We start from the raw sequence: 14,498 nt of genomic DNA on the forward strand, positions 1-14,498 counted from the left end.
TTTAAGATTTTTTATTGGAATATTTACACTGCAGTCAGATAAGTATAAATATAAACTACTCCATGTTGCTATCAATACAGTCCTCTCTTAAAACTCCAGCACATGCAACAAACGCAGATAACTCCCTCCTGATAATGTCCTTGTGTCTGCTTAGGCTAAGTAGTATAATGAAAGTGAAGGCAAAGACACAAATAGTATATAACATATGATACGTCTATGCAACGTACAGTACGCGTGAGTAGGGAGAAAAACATTCAGAAGCATTGCTGGTTATTTATAGGCTCTCACCAGCCCATTAATTTGCATTGTATTTGTGATGTTTGCATTGTTTTTGCCGGAGTGTGTTCCTGCGTTCATTCATACTCTCCATTCTGTGTCAGTGGCACTTCCAATAGCAGTCAGTGCAAATTTTCCCTGTTGCAAAGAGCAGAAGCAACAGGAGAAGGCCATGGCCATGTTATCCTGATGGTAGTATGGTGGCAAGATATAGATGATAATTAGCACTTCTATCTTTATTTTTCATTATGTATTTTGGCGCTTTGTTTACAGGTTGAGGTGCATGCCTTATGCCCTTTTATATAGTCTTCTTCATTTAGTCTTCTTCACACAGGTCAAATCATCTGCTCTCTTCTCATGGCACACTTAAAGCTACAGCTTTTGATCTTTTAGGACTGTGTTACATAGCATCAGGAAACCTGTTTTGTCCCATGGTATGAGTTGGCAAAACAAGGTTTTTATTTCTCTGGTTGTTTACCGTTACAGAGGACAGGGTTTGATAACTCAATTATTTCAGTCCTATTTGCAAAAGGTTGGTGGTTTCATGGCTGGAAAATTACAGAAACCCTCAACTTTGCTAATACTTCTCTTTATGGTTTGTAAAGTGGACACATACATTTGCGCATCTGTCACAGAATATTGGGGATTACATGTTCAGGAAGTCACCATGATCTAAATGGCAGTATTAAATATTTACCATAACTATATAGACCATGGCAGCCAGAAAATTATTATGGGTACAAACAATTTTTCAGCCTATCTGTTCTGAAGACAAAAAAAATAAAGCAAGATATTATTTAAATTGATAAAAGCTGCAGATACAGTTTCACTGGATTTCTGGATTCATATTAAAAGAATAAATATTTCATCGTCATAATTAAAGAATTGTCAAAGATTTATCCATGTCTTCTACTGAAAATATCAGATCTGATTAGGAAAAGTAGCATTTGTAGTACTGCACACTAGGTAAAAAAAACATTTCTGTGAAGCCCACTTTGCCAGATGATGACTGTTTCACTAGTCTTTAGGAAACTGTTACCCAAGATTTCAAGAAACTGGTTTCTGGTAGGGAAAATCAATAAGAACTCATTTTTTAAAAGGCAGGTCTCCACAACGGCAAATAGTACATCAGGGGAAAGCTGTTAGAAAACTACTAATTTTACTAATTAATTTCCATGTGGATAATGGATATACACTAAGGAATGAAATAGATCAAGATCTCAATAGGACGGGCAAAAATTAGGTAAAGCCTAATGCTAATATCTTATGTTCTTTTTTATAACATCCGATAAAAAAACATAGCCTAGAAATATATTTTTGTAGTGACATTTTAAAAATTAGTAACCTGGGATTTCCCTTATTTGATCAAATTGAAAATTCATCATACTGATATGTTGTTTCCATCAGAGACCTAATAACTGATTCTTTCAAGATAACCACACAAGTAATTAACGTGGTTATGCAGATAATATTTGGAGAGTGGATGGGTATTTTTTCCAAGTGTTCTGTAATTCTCTGTTGATAAGACAAAGTCCACAGTTTTACCTATCTAGTCTAAATTCCTGTCCTTTCTTGTGCAAATGCTCTAAATCTGCCAGGCTACTTGACTGCAGGATTTGGCCCAAAATGTATTGAGGTCAGGTAGTAGCTTGGAAAAAAGCTGCAAGTGCTGTTTCTGTATCCTTGAGTATGTGTCTGGAAGTCTTTTATGTGTCCTTTTATTTTGTTTCTTTTTTCTTCTTCTCAGGCCTGAGATTTTTCTGTAAACTTTCATTTAATTTTTTATTTTAGAACTGAAATAGTAAATATAGAGGCTCAAGATGTAGAAAGTATATGTTTCTGCCTGTGAGATTGTGTTTTTCTTTCAGTATTTTTTATCTGTATTAGTAAAATCATTTAGTAAGTTCAGTGCAGTTACTCTCTGGTTCATATATTAATGAGGAATTTCTTTTTTTGATTTTTTTTGCCTTCAAGAGTCCCAAGTAGATACATAGATAGATTCTGGAATTTATCTAAAAACCTGTGTTACTCCTATCTGTAATAGGGAAGCAGATTCAGAAGCTCTGCTTCTTGGAATAGTTTATTCAGCATACACTTACTTGATACTGTTTTCATTAATGAAAATACTAATTAACTATCAGTTTAAACCAGGCCTTTAGTGACCTGCTCAAGCTAGGTACATGCATGTGTTCACCATACACTCAGTGTCTCGCTCACTTGCTTTTTGTTGCTTACTAGGTACATTAAAATTCACATTTAAATTTCAAATGAGCTAAATAAACCATTTCTTTCAGATAAATGGATTATTTTGTTCCTCTCATGTTATATTAATATTAATATTATGGAGTCTTCTGTACCCTTGCTTTACCTCCTGACTATCTGATAATTGGGTTGGCAGAGTATACTTGGGGTCATCGTGTTTAGCTTATCTGCACAAGAGGAAGAGTGGCAAATAATAAGGGAAAGCAGCAATAAAATAGTGAAAAAAATTGAAAGAAAGATTTAATCTTTGGCCAATTTGAAACATATCCCAGCGAATCCATGGAGAAAAAGATAAAGTGTGACTATGAGTAAGTTAACTAAACACATTACAGTGTGTGAGAGCAAATGGAGTTAGTCCATTGTACATGTTTAATTTCCTATTAGTCTCTGGCGTTTACTACTACGGTCTGAGTTGGGGCATCTGTAAATTCAGTTAAATACAGTGCATTGTCTAAACATATCACAGCTCCAATCAGTCACCCTGGCTGCTGATAAGAAGCCTCTTGTATTATTGAATCTACAATAGGGAGGCTCTGCAGGCACAAAGATAACAGCTAGGTATTTCACTTTAAGTATGAGAAAAAACAGCGACTCGCCTTTGCTGCTACAGCTGTGACATTTATTACTACTCCCTGATTTGTTTTATACTAGTGATGTGAATTTGGTTTCAGGTGCTTTATATCTCTTCCTGTTCCTAACTTAAGACCTCTATCTGGAAACAGTAAGGAAAAACAAATAAGCTAAAATCAACTTTCATGTTATTAAATAGATAGCAGTAACTTTAGCACTTTCTGCTGTTCCGCTTTGTGTCGTACTGATTTCATCTCCAAAGGATGAAACAGAGGCTTTTGTTTATTCCTTCACCATTTTGTTTCTTTGGACTTAAAGGAATTTCACTGATGTCTCTTCAGAGAGGCAGCCACTCTGGAGGAAGTTTGAATCTGGCCATAACTGTTTGGGGGGTAGAATTTTCCAGTGTCCTCGGAGATAAATGCGGCATTTTCGTAGAGCCGTTGAGTTAGAAAATAACATGCAAGTTCTATCAGCAGCTTCAAAGCAGATTGAAGTACTACAGATGCATGGCCAGAATATGCTGCATGCAGGACACAGAACATAAATATGGGATTGGTGGAGACCATAATTCAGGGGCTTTTGTTTTTCAGTTTAACGATGTGTCTTATAATTTTGGCAAACTTTAGGTGTTTGGGCTAAAACTTCCTCTGCTTAAATACACCTCATAAGCTTATTTTTTTGTTTCTTTTTCGAAGTTTCACCTATTGTCTAGAATAAAAGGCTTGGTAAACATGCATTTTGTCCATGTTTAAGAAATAATTAAGACTTTTTTTATAAAACCTCACTCTTCATGTGTGAAGAGCTGGAACGATGGAGGGATTGGTGATTTTCAAAGCATGTGCTTCTTGCCTTCCCCAGAGAAGTTGATTCTGTTGATTCTGGCCAACTGCGTTGGCCAATTTAACTTGATTTGTAATGAAAATATAGTGTTCAGTGAGTAAGAACTCATATACGTTGTTTCCCACAACAAATGTATATATTAATAGTGACAGAATATCTCTGTGTTTATCTGCAAGGATATGAATTACCATAGATCGTTGACAGCATCTATGTATAATATGTTATATAACACATTCATATATATATATAACATATTTACATTATTTATTTATTATACATGTAATATTTAATTAATTAATTAATAATATTAATTTATTATTATTATTTATTTACCTATAAGCCATATTATATTTACAATTCAGCAGTTCTGATCCTGAAATGCAGTGGCAGATGGTTTCCCGTCCCGTCTCCAAGAAATATAACTGTTTTAAAATACAGTTAATATATTTGATATTTTTAATTCACTGGTGATTTTATGTTTTATCTCTGGATTGATAGATTACTGAGAGAACTTAATTCATTGTTCAGTAAATTTATGACAAAGTTTGTAGCTTCTAAAAAATTAATTGTTTATTTCTTAAGGCTTCTTCTGTTGTACACATAGAATCATAGAATCACATGCTGAGTTACAGCTGTATTTCTTCACGTAGCTGGCATGAGCCCTTAGTTAAAGTTATATTTCTGCTGTTATGTGAGTGGCAACTACATGAAGTTTGGTTTACTGCTTGATGGTACATAAACAAAATTCGTAAAACAAATATCCCAAAGATCAGAAAAAAGAACTCCAAATCTCTCAGCAAGATCCATAGTAAACTGAAAACCAAAACAAAAGAAGTGCTATGATTCACTTCTGTCTTTTGCACCCAGGCATTGCCGTACATTCCGTAGGTGCAGGCTCTGAAGTTAGTTAACACTCTCTACAGCTGTGTGAAAAACAGGCCTGAGTATGCATTTGGTATCTTGTCTTTTTGACTGCTAGTAGCAGAGTTCCTGGTAAGAGATGCGTCATGGCTATCTATCCAACAGGGATTCAGCAAAAAATCCACTAATTTGAGGTTATTTTTAGCTTTCCGCATAAGCATATATATATATATTTATTCAGCAAAAGCAATTAAAAAGCATTGTTCTGTATGACTGAAGAATGACAACTGATGGGCTTCTGAAGGAGTGCCACGTAGTCATCCACTGGTGGTCACAAAACATATCATGGAGGAGAGAAGCGATACAAAGGGCCCATTTATAGTAGGAAGCAAAAATGTAGAAAGCCCTTTTCCTGGGGCTTTTAAAATGATGTGTGTGATATTGTGGCTTTTTTTGTTCCCTTGCTTTAAAACAAAATGCTTGCAGTTATTGCAAGATTTTTTGGACTGGGCCATGGATTATTTACAAAGCCAGTGTTCATTCGTGTTTGTAAGATCACAGTACTGGGCTTTATTGTTTCTGATATAGTGAACATCAAAGGCATGGCTAACATGGCAGGCTAGCAGATCTGCTCCTAGTATTAAAGGTGCAACTAACGTAAGAGTGAAGCTTTATGCAACCAAAGGCAGACATAAGAAGTAAACAGCTAAAGGAGATGGCAGGTTGGAAAACAGTGAAGGGGAAAGAGCTACCAGTTGATAAAAACAAAGTCATAGGTTGAAAAGGAGTCTTAGATAGTTATCAGGCTGCCAAAAACCAGTACGTGTATACTGCAGAATACAAAATTGCTTCTGGTAGACAAAAAAAATCAAGGTATTGCCATGCCTCTTGAAAAGCCAGTTCATTTTATAGAAACAAATACAAATCACTTACATGCATGGACAGCACCTCTAGCATACCCTAGTAGTGATCAGCAGGCGTTTCTATACCAGTAAGATCTCTGGAGATCAAGGAGAAATTGCATTTTCTTTAACCAGTGATTGAAATTGCCACTCGTGTGTGTGTGTGTGTATGCGTCTGTGTGTGTAGACATGTTTAGTCAAGTTCAGTGGACCAAATACTCAGTCATGTCAGACTGGATCTTTCTGTACTCAGCAAAGCTGGCCTGGTTCTGCTGAGCTGGAGCTCTCAGGAATTGCTGTGGAAGGCCACTGTTTGCCACGGCCACAGACTTTGCAGGGTGTTCTGTCTTGTGTGATGAATGGGTGTTTGGTCCTTAACCTGTACACTGAGGCTGACTGCCTTAAATGGGAGTTGTGCTATACATCAAGGCAGTAATTGAAAAGTTACTCAAAGTAATTTGCCTATTGGTTGATAGTTTGTAACAGAACCGGGGGAAACTAAGGTGGATGTTCATTTCATGTGAACTAATGAAAGCCAAATTTCTGAATTGCTGGAATTTGGAGGGGAAGGAAACATCATGAATGGAGGCAGTGGCTTCATACAAAATATTTTTGATCTAGCACAGCCAAAGTTAATTAAAACACTGTTTTATATAAAACACAGTCTTTTCTAGCTTCTCAGTGAGGATTAGTAATTCTGAAATATATTTTCCTTCACAGTTTTCTTGGTATTTACTAGAGCTGCCAGGACAATTCTGGAGTTTGTAGGAGAAAAATTGAGAAAAAATTCATCAGTGTAATTATTTAGTTTTGTAACAACTACACTTGGTTAGGTATATTTTCAGCTCAGCTATTTTTAGTCCTTTCAAGTCGGTCTTTGTATTGGGATGGACTAGTTGTACTCTGGGTTAATTTGGTGTCTTTTTAAGTTGAAAGCTGGATATGGTGGTTTAGTTGAGGGAAATGAAACTTTGCAGTTTCATATGGTGACAGTACATTTGTTAGAAAAATGCAACGTTATTCAGTTATCAATGAGTGATGATTGCTTTTTACTCATCGGTAAGTACCATAGCCTGGGAACTATATGGAATAATCACATTTTTTTAAAGGCATTTTCGTGAGACCAGCATTAAGCAAATCCAGGTAAGCAAATCAAGGGTCTTGTGGGCTGGACCTCCCTTTTCTTAAAAGACAGTGTAAGTAATGATCTGTATAACCAATTTTCCTTCAGTTATTTTAGCTGACTCTTTTGCTTCCCTAGTAGACAGTCTATAACTAGGTATTAACAGTTTTGGGAAGGTTACATTGCTCTTTCACAGATTAGGATTTGTTAACAGATGTGGTTATTGGTACTGTGTGTTTTCCTAATCCCTCTTCAGTATTGGTGCATCTCCAGCCTTACCAGTTTAATTAACATTGAAATGTTCATATTATTTTGGTGTGCTGATTACAGGCAAAGATTAAGTGGAAGTCAGTTTGGCATCCCAAGAGACTTGAGTGTTAACAATGCAGAAAGGTTTTTTTTTTTTTCTTTTCTCTCCCTTCATGAACTCCAGATAAGCAGTAGGCCCCAGTTAGATTTCATTACTATCACGCAGTCTTCATGGTCATCTTTTAATATTTGAAAGGATCATTTGTTAACTGGAAATGGTCAATTTTTTTTTCTTTGGCTTTTGAAATATAATTTTCAATTTTTAATTTGATTCATTTAGATGAAATCATTAATCAGGGTTGAAACTGAGTTAATTTTCTGGAAAATAAATGAGGTTGTTAGAGTGAACGTTATTAAGTGGTCTCTTTGCAAGAAAGGGATAATAACTGAAAATATGGAAGACTTTAAGAACTATAGCAGTTGAGGGATAAAAAATAGAAAGGTTTTTTTTCTAGCTAAGTGCAGTAATTTTTTAAAGGAAGCTAGGCATAGGAGGGATATTTCAGAACTATCATTATTAAAGTAAGAATTACAGAGTAAATAATCTTATTAAATATATATGTGACTTAAAATGGTAGAGCCAGAATACAGATAGTGAATTTTTAAAATTTTCTTCTATTTTTACAGAGAGTATGTTTCTCCTGCAGCGCTATATATGCTATTCCAAGTAATGTCCATTTGATTTTTGAGACAGAGAATTGTGATTGTTAGTAATTCAGTAGAGGTGCAGCATCCAGGTACAACACTTTAGCAGACAAGGAGTACAGGGCACTAAACCATATTTTCAGTCTGACCCAAATTCAGCTGCTGGCCTTGAGAGGGTTCTGTTTGCTCATTCTCTTCAGTTTACTGCATGATACAAAGTGCTTAAGATAGCCAGCAAAATCTCTTACAAACACAAACCAGAGAAGAAAGGATTGGACTAGACAGGCAACATCCTAGATTCACCATTCAAGTTTATTTCAGTTAACTACAGAATTTGTTTTGCATTGTTTCCTAATGTCATCTACTTTCTGCTAATCTTCTATTTGAAACAGTGCCTTTTTTTTTTTTTTAAGAAGATAGAGCTGCCTCCTCTGTTCTGATAGGGAAGAATTTTTTTCTCTTCAAGTGTTCCAGGCTTTGCTTGAGAGAGTTATCATAACACTAAGCACTTAGTGGCCCTAGATCAAAATTTTTGATGGAGCACTCCAACTCTGTTTAGGTTTTCCTCAATGTCTGTGTGCTCATTAAGGACCATTTCAGATTCCATTACAGTGAATGAATGGTGGAGATTGTAGGTGTCTTATCCAACAAGATGTTTTCTTGTAGGTGGTTTTTAACTGTCCTATCCTAGAAGATATTAAATGTTCTCAACTAACGTTAGCTGCAGAGGGAGCCAGTAGTGCATGCCACATTAAAAAGACAAATTCTGTAGAATGGAGAGTGGTGAAAAAGTTTATGCAGTGGAGCAGAAAGTCACACAGAAATGGAAAAAACTCTGGACTGTAGTTGCTTTTCTTTTGTGATGTACCTTTCCATGATAAAAGAGAATAATAATCTGATTTAGGTTAAGCTTGAAATATTTTTCTTTTAAAAAATTAAATCCTGGGGAACATATAAGGTCATTTTTCATTCCTTTTAAAAATAAATAGTTGCTAGTAACAGCAGTATTTGAACCCTAGCAGACACAGAAATTGAGTTTGTACATCCTCACTGCTAGCAATGGTAACTAAAGAGGTGATAACTAAAGGCTTTTAATCATCCAAAATAGTATTTGGAAGATGATTATTTTGAGAAAGAGTAGAACAAATGTTGATTTAGAATTTTGCTTCCAGTTTCACTTACATCACTGTGAGGTTACCCACAAACTATGCTGTAACAGCCTCAGGTGAATAGATTATAGCATGTTAATCCAAAATGGCAGCAGTGTTGTATACATATTCTTGGACAATGCTGACTGGTTCTGTTCTAGATGAAAGAAGTACCTCTTTTAGGAGAGGCAAAAGTATCTCTCTTCTTGAAAAAAAGAAGGTCCCAAAATCCCTCCACATGATTAAGATCAGTCATTTGTCATCAATTAGTCAATTGCAATTAGTTAGTACTAATGGTTTTTGTATCCAGCCTGCATTATAGACACTCATGCTAATACCAACAGATTAACTGTTGGGCCATGGAGGCCAGAGGCTCCAGTTCTTAATAATATTACTTATTATGGTACTATTATGTAGAAGCTATGAGACTATGAATTGGGCCTGCTAAATCTCAGTAGCATAGTCCTGTGTCTCTGAAGTTAATAGGCTTTTAAAACTGTTGTGAGTAGCTGAAGCAGGATCAGGCCAATGCTGTGCCATGAAACTGTTTTGAAAACAGTTTGAAACCATCTATGCTGCATACACCCCTTTAGGTTTAATGGTACTATTGTCTTCAATAAGTGGCGTCTTTTGGTATACACGAGCTGTTTTGCATAGGATATATTTACAGAACTTCTTAAACTCACTAAAATTTTAAATTAGGTTTTAAAATGTTCATGTTGAGAAAACATATGTTGTTTCTGCATGACCTTTAATTTTGTTGGTTGATTTGATTATAGCAGTCGTCGATTTTCTCTTGGCTGTGCAAAATGTTCGCAGAGTCTTGGTCCCTCCCACAGTCACAGCCACTTCAGGCTCTTATACTCATTAACGAGTAACATTCGCGACAGTGTCTGGAGTGTTCTTACATGAAATTGTTTCCTTGCCAGCCTATTTCCAGGACTTTGCTGCATTTGACACGCATGAATATCAAGTAGCTTGGGCCAGGGGACACTGAGGATCATGAAGATGAGATTGGGGCAAAAAGATGGCAAGGACTGACTAGCTGGGTGTGTAGAGGAGGGCCCACTCGGTAGGCCGAGCAGGTATGGCTTGACTACTAAGAATAGTTCTGCTATTGCTGGAGGCAGTTACTATAAGATGGCTTGGCTACTGGCTATGATTTCTGAAGCTGTTTTTTTTTTTTTAACCTGAACAAACCATCTTCAAAAACCCCTTTCCTATTTTTATGGTGGAGGAGTCTGTTCTCTGTCCAGCATTTTCACATTCTCTTTGGTGCTCAGCCCTGGCGAGCTTCATCATGCTATTTTCTTGTAGAGCTTTGTATTAGCTTCGTATGTAGCCATTTCCAAACCTTTCTATATGCAAGAAGTTTCTTGAATATAGAAAGGATTTCATTGCACTTCTCTCCTTTAAAAATGTATGAACAGAAATTTGCTGAAATTTTGGCATAGAGATTCTGCCCTTCATTGGCCATTCACAGTTTCTGGGTAGTGCTTCTTATGACAGCATTAATACGGGCAAGATCAGCAGCTTTTGAGTCAGGAAAGTCTGTTTTGCTTTGCTTTGCTATGTTGTTGGCTCGTGTGTTCAAATGTGCCATTAGAAGTTCTCAGCAATGGGGAATTTGTTCTGTAGAGCCACCCCAAGCTTACGATGTACAACAGTGGATAGCAGTATTGTGCCTCTGAGGATTGTGAATCTCTAGAAATAGTAATACTTACCAAAAGCAATGGTAATCAGGTGGTAGGGAAAGATTTACAGTGCCTTGAAGAAGGACACCATGCAGAGAGCACACTGAGGGAAACCTCCAGATCTAAAAACTGCTTGAGAATTTTTGCAGCATGACCATGAATTACTCCCTGCATATCTTTTGTTTAAACTCACTTGTCTGTTAAGTTCAAACTGCAGACATCAGCACGAGATTGGACGTTCATCTTGAGCTGAACAAGATGTACTACTTCTTGGGTACTTTCCTGATTTGAACAGATTAGTAATATGAGACCAGCAGATGATCTTTATTTGAGTGGATTTTGAACCAAGTGTTAAACTGTAGGAACACCTGTGCCCTGAGTCACCACTCACTTTGCTCTCCACCTAGCTGTTTCTTTTTAACTATGGCTGATCTGGAAGCAAAATATCTAAGAGGTGAATAATTAATTTGCTTTGTTCCTAAGGACACATTTTATGTAAGCTTTTAAAAACGTAACAGATTTGTTCAGCGATTAGGTAGTAAGCAGCTATGTAGTGAAACAAATTTCATGTTCAAAATGCAGCAGCAGTGGAAGTATTTGTAAGCCTTAATTTTTCTTTCTTGTCTCCTTACTGTGCACCTAACGGTGGTAGGAACTGGATGCTTACATGATCGTTAGTATGTCAGTGAATGAAACATGTCAGTTCAGGTTTGGCCCAAGTCATTCTGTATGCAGATGCAGACATGTCACTGTTTGCAAAAAAAAAAAAAAAAAAAATATTTATTTTCTGTTTGGATAAGGAGGCTGAAGTTGTGATTCACATGTTTTTGAACTGACTGCACTGTGATGGGATAGCCATCTGTCCTGCGCGTGAGATGCTCAGATATGTGTGGCTATTGATAGTAACATGGGTTACTGGCTAGCAGTCTTACCTAAGCAGTCGCCAAAGTTTTAAATGTACACAAATAAAAACGATTTTAAATAACCATTTCTAAGGGACTTGTGAAGTTTCTAAAGGAAAAGCAGGGTTTGTGAGTGCAGTGGTCCTGCTTCAAGTTTCTTATTTCAAGCTAAGCTTACCAGTTTAATTTTAATCCCTTTCAAATGCCTTGGTCGTGCTTTGAAGATAGAAAACCGCCCCCTCAAGCTCTGAAGCTGAGCAGTGGCCCTTTTTGTTTCCACAAGCCGAAAATAAAGTGTTCGCATGAGCTCATTTACAGAGAGTAGAGTTGGCAGCCTTATCAGGAGCGGAGAAAGGAGCTCTGAAGATGAAAAGCTCTCGCTGTGACAGAAGTCTTTATTAGGTTGGGCAGTAATGGAACGTGGTGTACACAGGATAAAGCGACGGCTACCTAGAGCATTTAGGGAACACCAGAAGAGTAATCATGTTTTATGTTGTTCCTCAGCTGGCTTCTTTGGTGATCCCTCTGACCCTGGGGATGTTTGGATTGCAAAGGGGTACTGTGTAAACAGCACACCGTCCCAGCTTTGCTTGCCGTTTGAGCCCCTGCTGATAACAAAAAGGAAAAGTAAAGTTGAGTCATTATGCAGTTTCAAAATTACTCAGCACTCCCAGTTTTGTCAACCATCTAGTGTAGACCTTGCTAGGAAATAGATTTTGATGGGAAATCCCATTATCCCATTTCACACATACATCAAATCCCGTTTACAGCAAATACTTCTTTTGTTGAAATTCGGGTTTCTTAGGATAATTTTTTTAATAATACACAAAGTTTCTAAAAGCATAATTAAATTAAGATAATAATTCACTATTATATATATAATATAATCAGCATGAGAATAAAATATCTGATTTTTTCAGCTTGATCCAATGAGTTGTTTTATTTTGGAAATATATGTGTGTATACTTGTATACACATACACACCTTGGAAATGTAACTTCACTGCTGGCTAGGCAGTTTCTGCTCTATCAGAAGTCACTTTTATGGAAATGTGCACTGAGAAGTGCCACAAAAGCCACTCTACTCTAGGCGTCTCAAAACTCGCATGCCTTGGCTGTGCAGTCCTTTACTCACATGTGCTAACACGGCACAAGCAGTGACCTTAGCTTTGAAGGAGCCACTTGCTGGCATACCTACTTGTCAGTAAAGCAGGCGTGGGCTGCTGAGCCTCCCTCGCACTTTGCACAGTGCTAGGTCCCCAGCGAGGGAGGGAGTGCTCTGGAAATCTGTGAATGAGCACGTTTTAGCATGGTCAGTCTCTGGCCTAGCTGCTCCGGGTGCCGTGAATACAGGAAGGATCCCCTGCAGGCTTCCACAGAGCCTCAGGCTCCTCCTCACATGGCCCTTGTTTTAAAGAACAACCTCACTTGGCAGCTGCTGCGTGCAGGTTGGAAGTGCAGTCTGTAACTGGGGCTGGTGTTATCCTTTTAAGCCTCACTCCTGTGACTTGAAGGTGCTGACTGTGCCAGTCAGGTGTAGTGATGGGATTAGCCCAGGTAACAAGATAAGCGGCACAGTGGCAGGGTGCCGCAGGTGCACTGCTGTAGGGCAGCGACCCTCAGCTGTCACCTGCTTGGCTCTTGCTCCCAAGAAAGCCTTCTGAGATGCCTTCACAGCCTGGTCAGAGGGAATTTGGCTGTACCCGCTTTTAACATCTCCTAAAGAGGCCTAGCTCACCACCCAGCTCCACTAATATTGCTGCAGGGATGTACTGAGATGTAACTTGTACAGAGGTCTTTGATGGTACTTTGTGTATATATTTTATCCATGTGAGCTAACCAGCCTGGATGTGGCCTGACGTGTTGGTTGTGGTTTTTTGGTACACAGGCTCTTCTTGTTCCAGCTGAATTCAGTGGCAAAACTTCTGCTGACTAATGGGAATAGGACTGGAATCAGCTTTGTATTGATAATAAGCAGTGTAATTCTACTAATCTTCCCCCTGTCATTGACAACCTATGTGGCCTTTACTGTTAGATTTTTATCATTGAGGATTCTGTCGTCTTGCTAGCCCAAGAATAAAGTCACAGCAGCCTGTTGTGGGTAACAATATGTTCACAACACAAACCCTTTAGAATTAGTGGCACTTCAGTCAAGACAAACAAACAAAAACATAGCTAATTGTTTCTGTGGTTCTTATAAATTTCACAGCTGCTATGAAATTCCAATAGAGACCTGCATTGCTTTTATAGGCGTTTGTGCCCCTCAGTAAAAACGAAAAGGATTTACTTCAAGTTTTGAATTGCCTTGTTTAATGCCTTTAAACAATAGACCTATTTTTTCATTTAATTAAAACAGTAAAAGTTGTGCCTTAACCATACAGATTGACAGAGAACTGTAATTGATTTGACTTTTTTTTTTTTCTTTAATCACTATTAACAATAAAACACAGTGCTTTTTGCTGGAGAAGTAACTGAGAAAAAAACAATGAAAAAGAAAGATAAATGGCAGTAATACTGCTTACATTAATTAGGAGGGTATGTTGAATATTTTTCATCCTGCAAAATGTCTGCAACTGGGATTTTAGCGGCATGGGAGTTTCAATCAGAGTTTTCTCCAAGTAAGGACTGCAGGCATTCATTTGTCGAGAAAATTGTATAAAATCACTTGATTTTAATAACAGACCTTTTCTTTGTATAGTGGAACATACATAGTAGATCTTAAGTGTATCTTCAGGTAAACTGCTCCTTCATGAAGGATGGGATGGTTTTCCATCTCCATACAGTGACATGGAAAACCTTCTCTTGAAAATAGACTTACCAATTTTTCCATGGGCTTTGTTAAGACCCCTCATTTGGATGGTATAAAAGCATCAGTTTTCTTTGATCCTGCATCCAACTTAAGTTTTGAAAGTTTTAGTAACAGTTGTACTTCAAAAGTAAAAAGAGGGAGTGGAATTGTCCTCA

At 37.4% G+C, this 14,498-nt stretch overlaps 1 protein-coding gene across 6 annotated transcripts in view; it reads left to right on the top strand.

Annotated features, from left to right (window-relative positions):
• Nucleotides 1–14,498, top strand: part of ESRRG (estrogen related receptor gamma) — a 385,005-nt gene that overhangs the window by 300,311 nt on the left and 70,196 nt on the right. The gene's annotated exons all lie outside the window — the stretch shown is intronic.

This window comes from Cygnus olor, chromosome 3 (assembly GCF_009769625.2).
Source record: "Cygnus olor isolate bCygOlo1 chromosome 3, bCygOlo1.pri.v2, whole genome shotgun sequence".
Taxonomy (NCBI): domain Eukaryota; kingdom Metazoa; phylum Chordata; class Aves; order Anseriformes; family Anatidae; genus Cygnus; species Cygnus olor.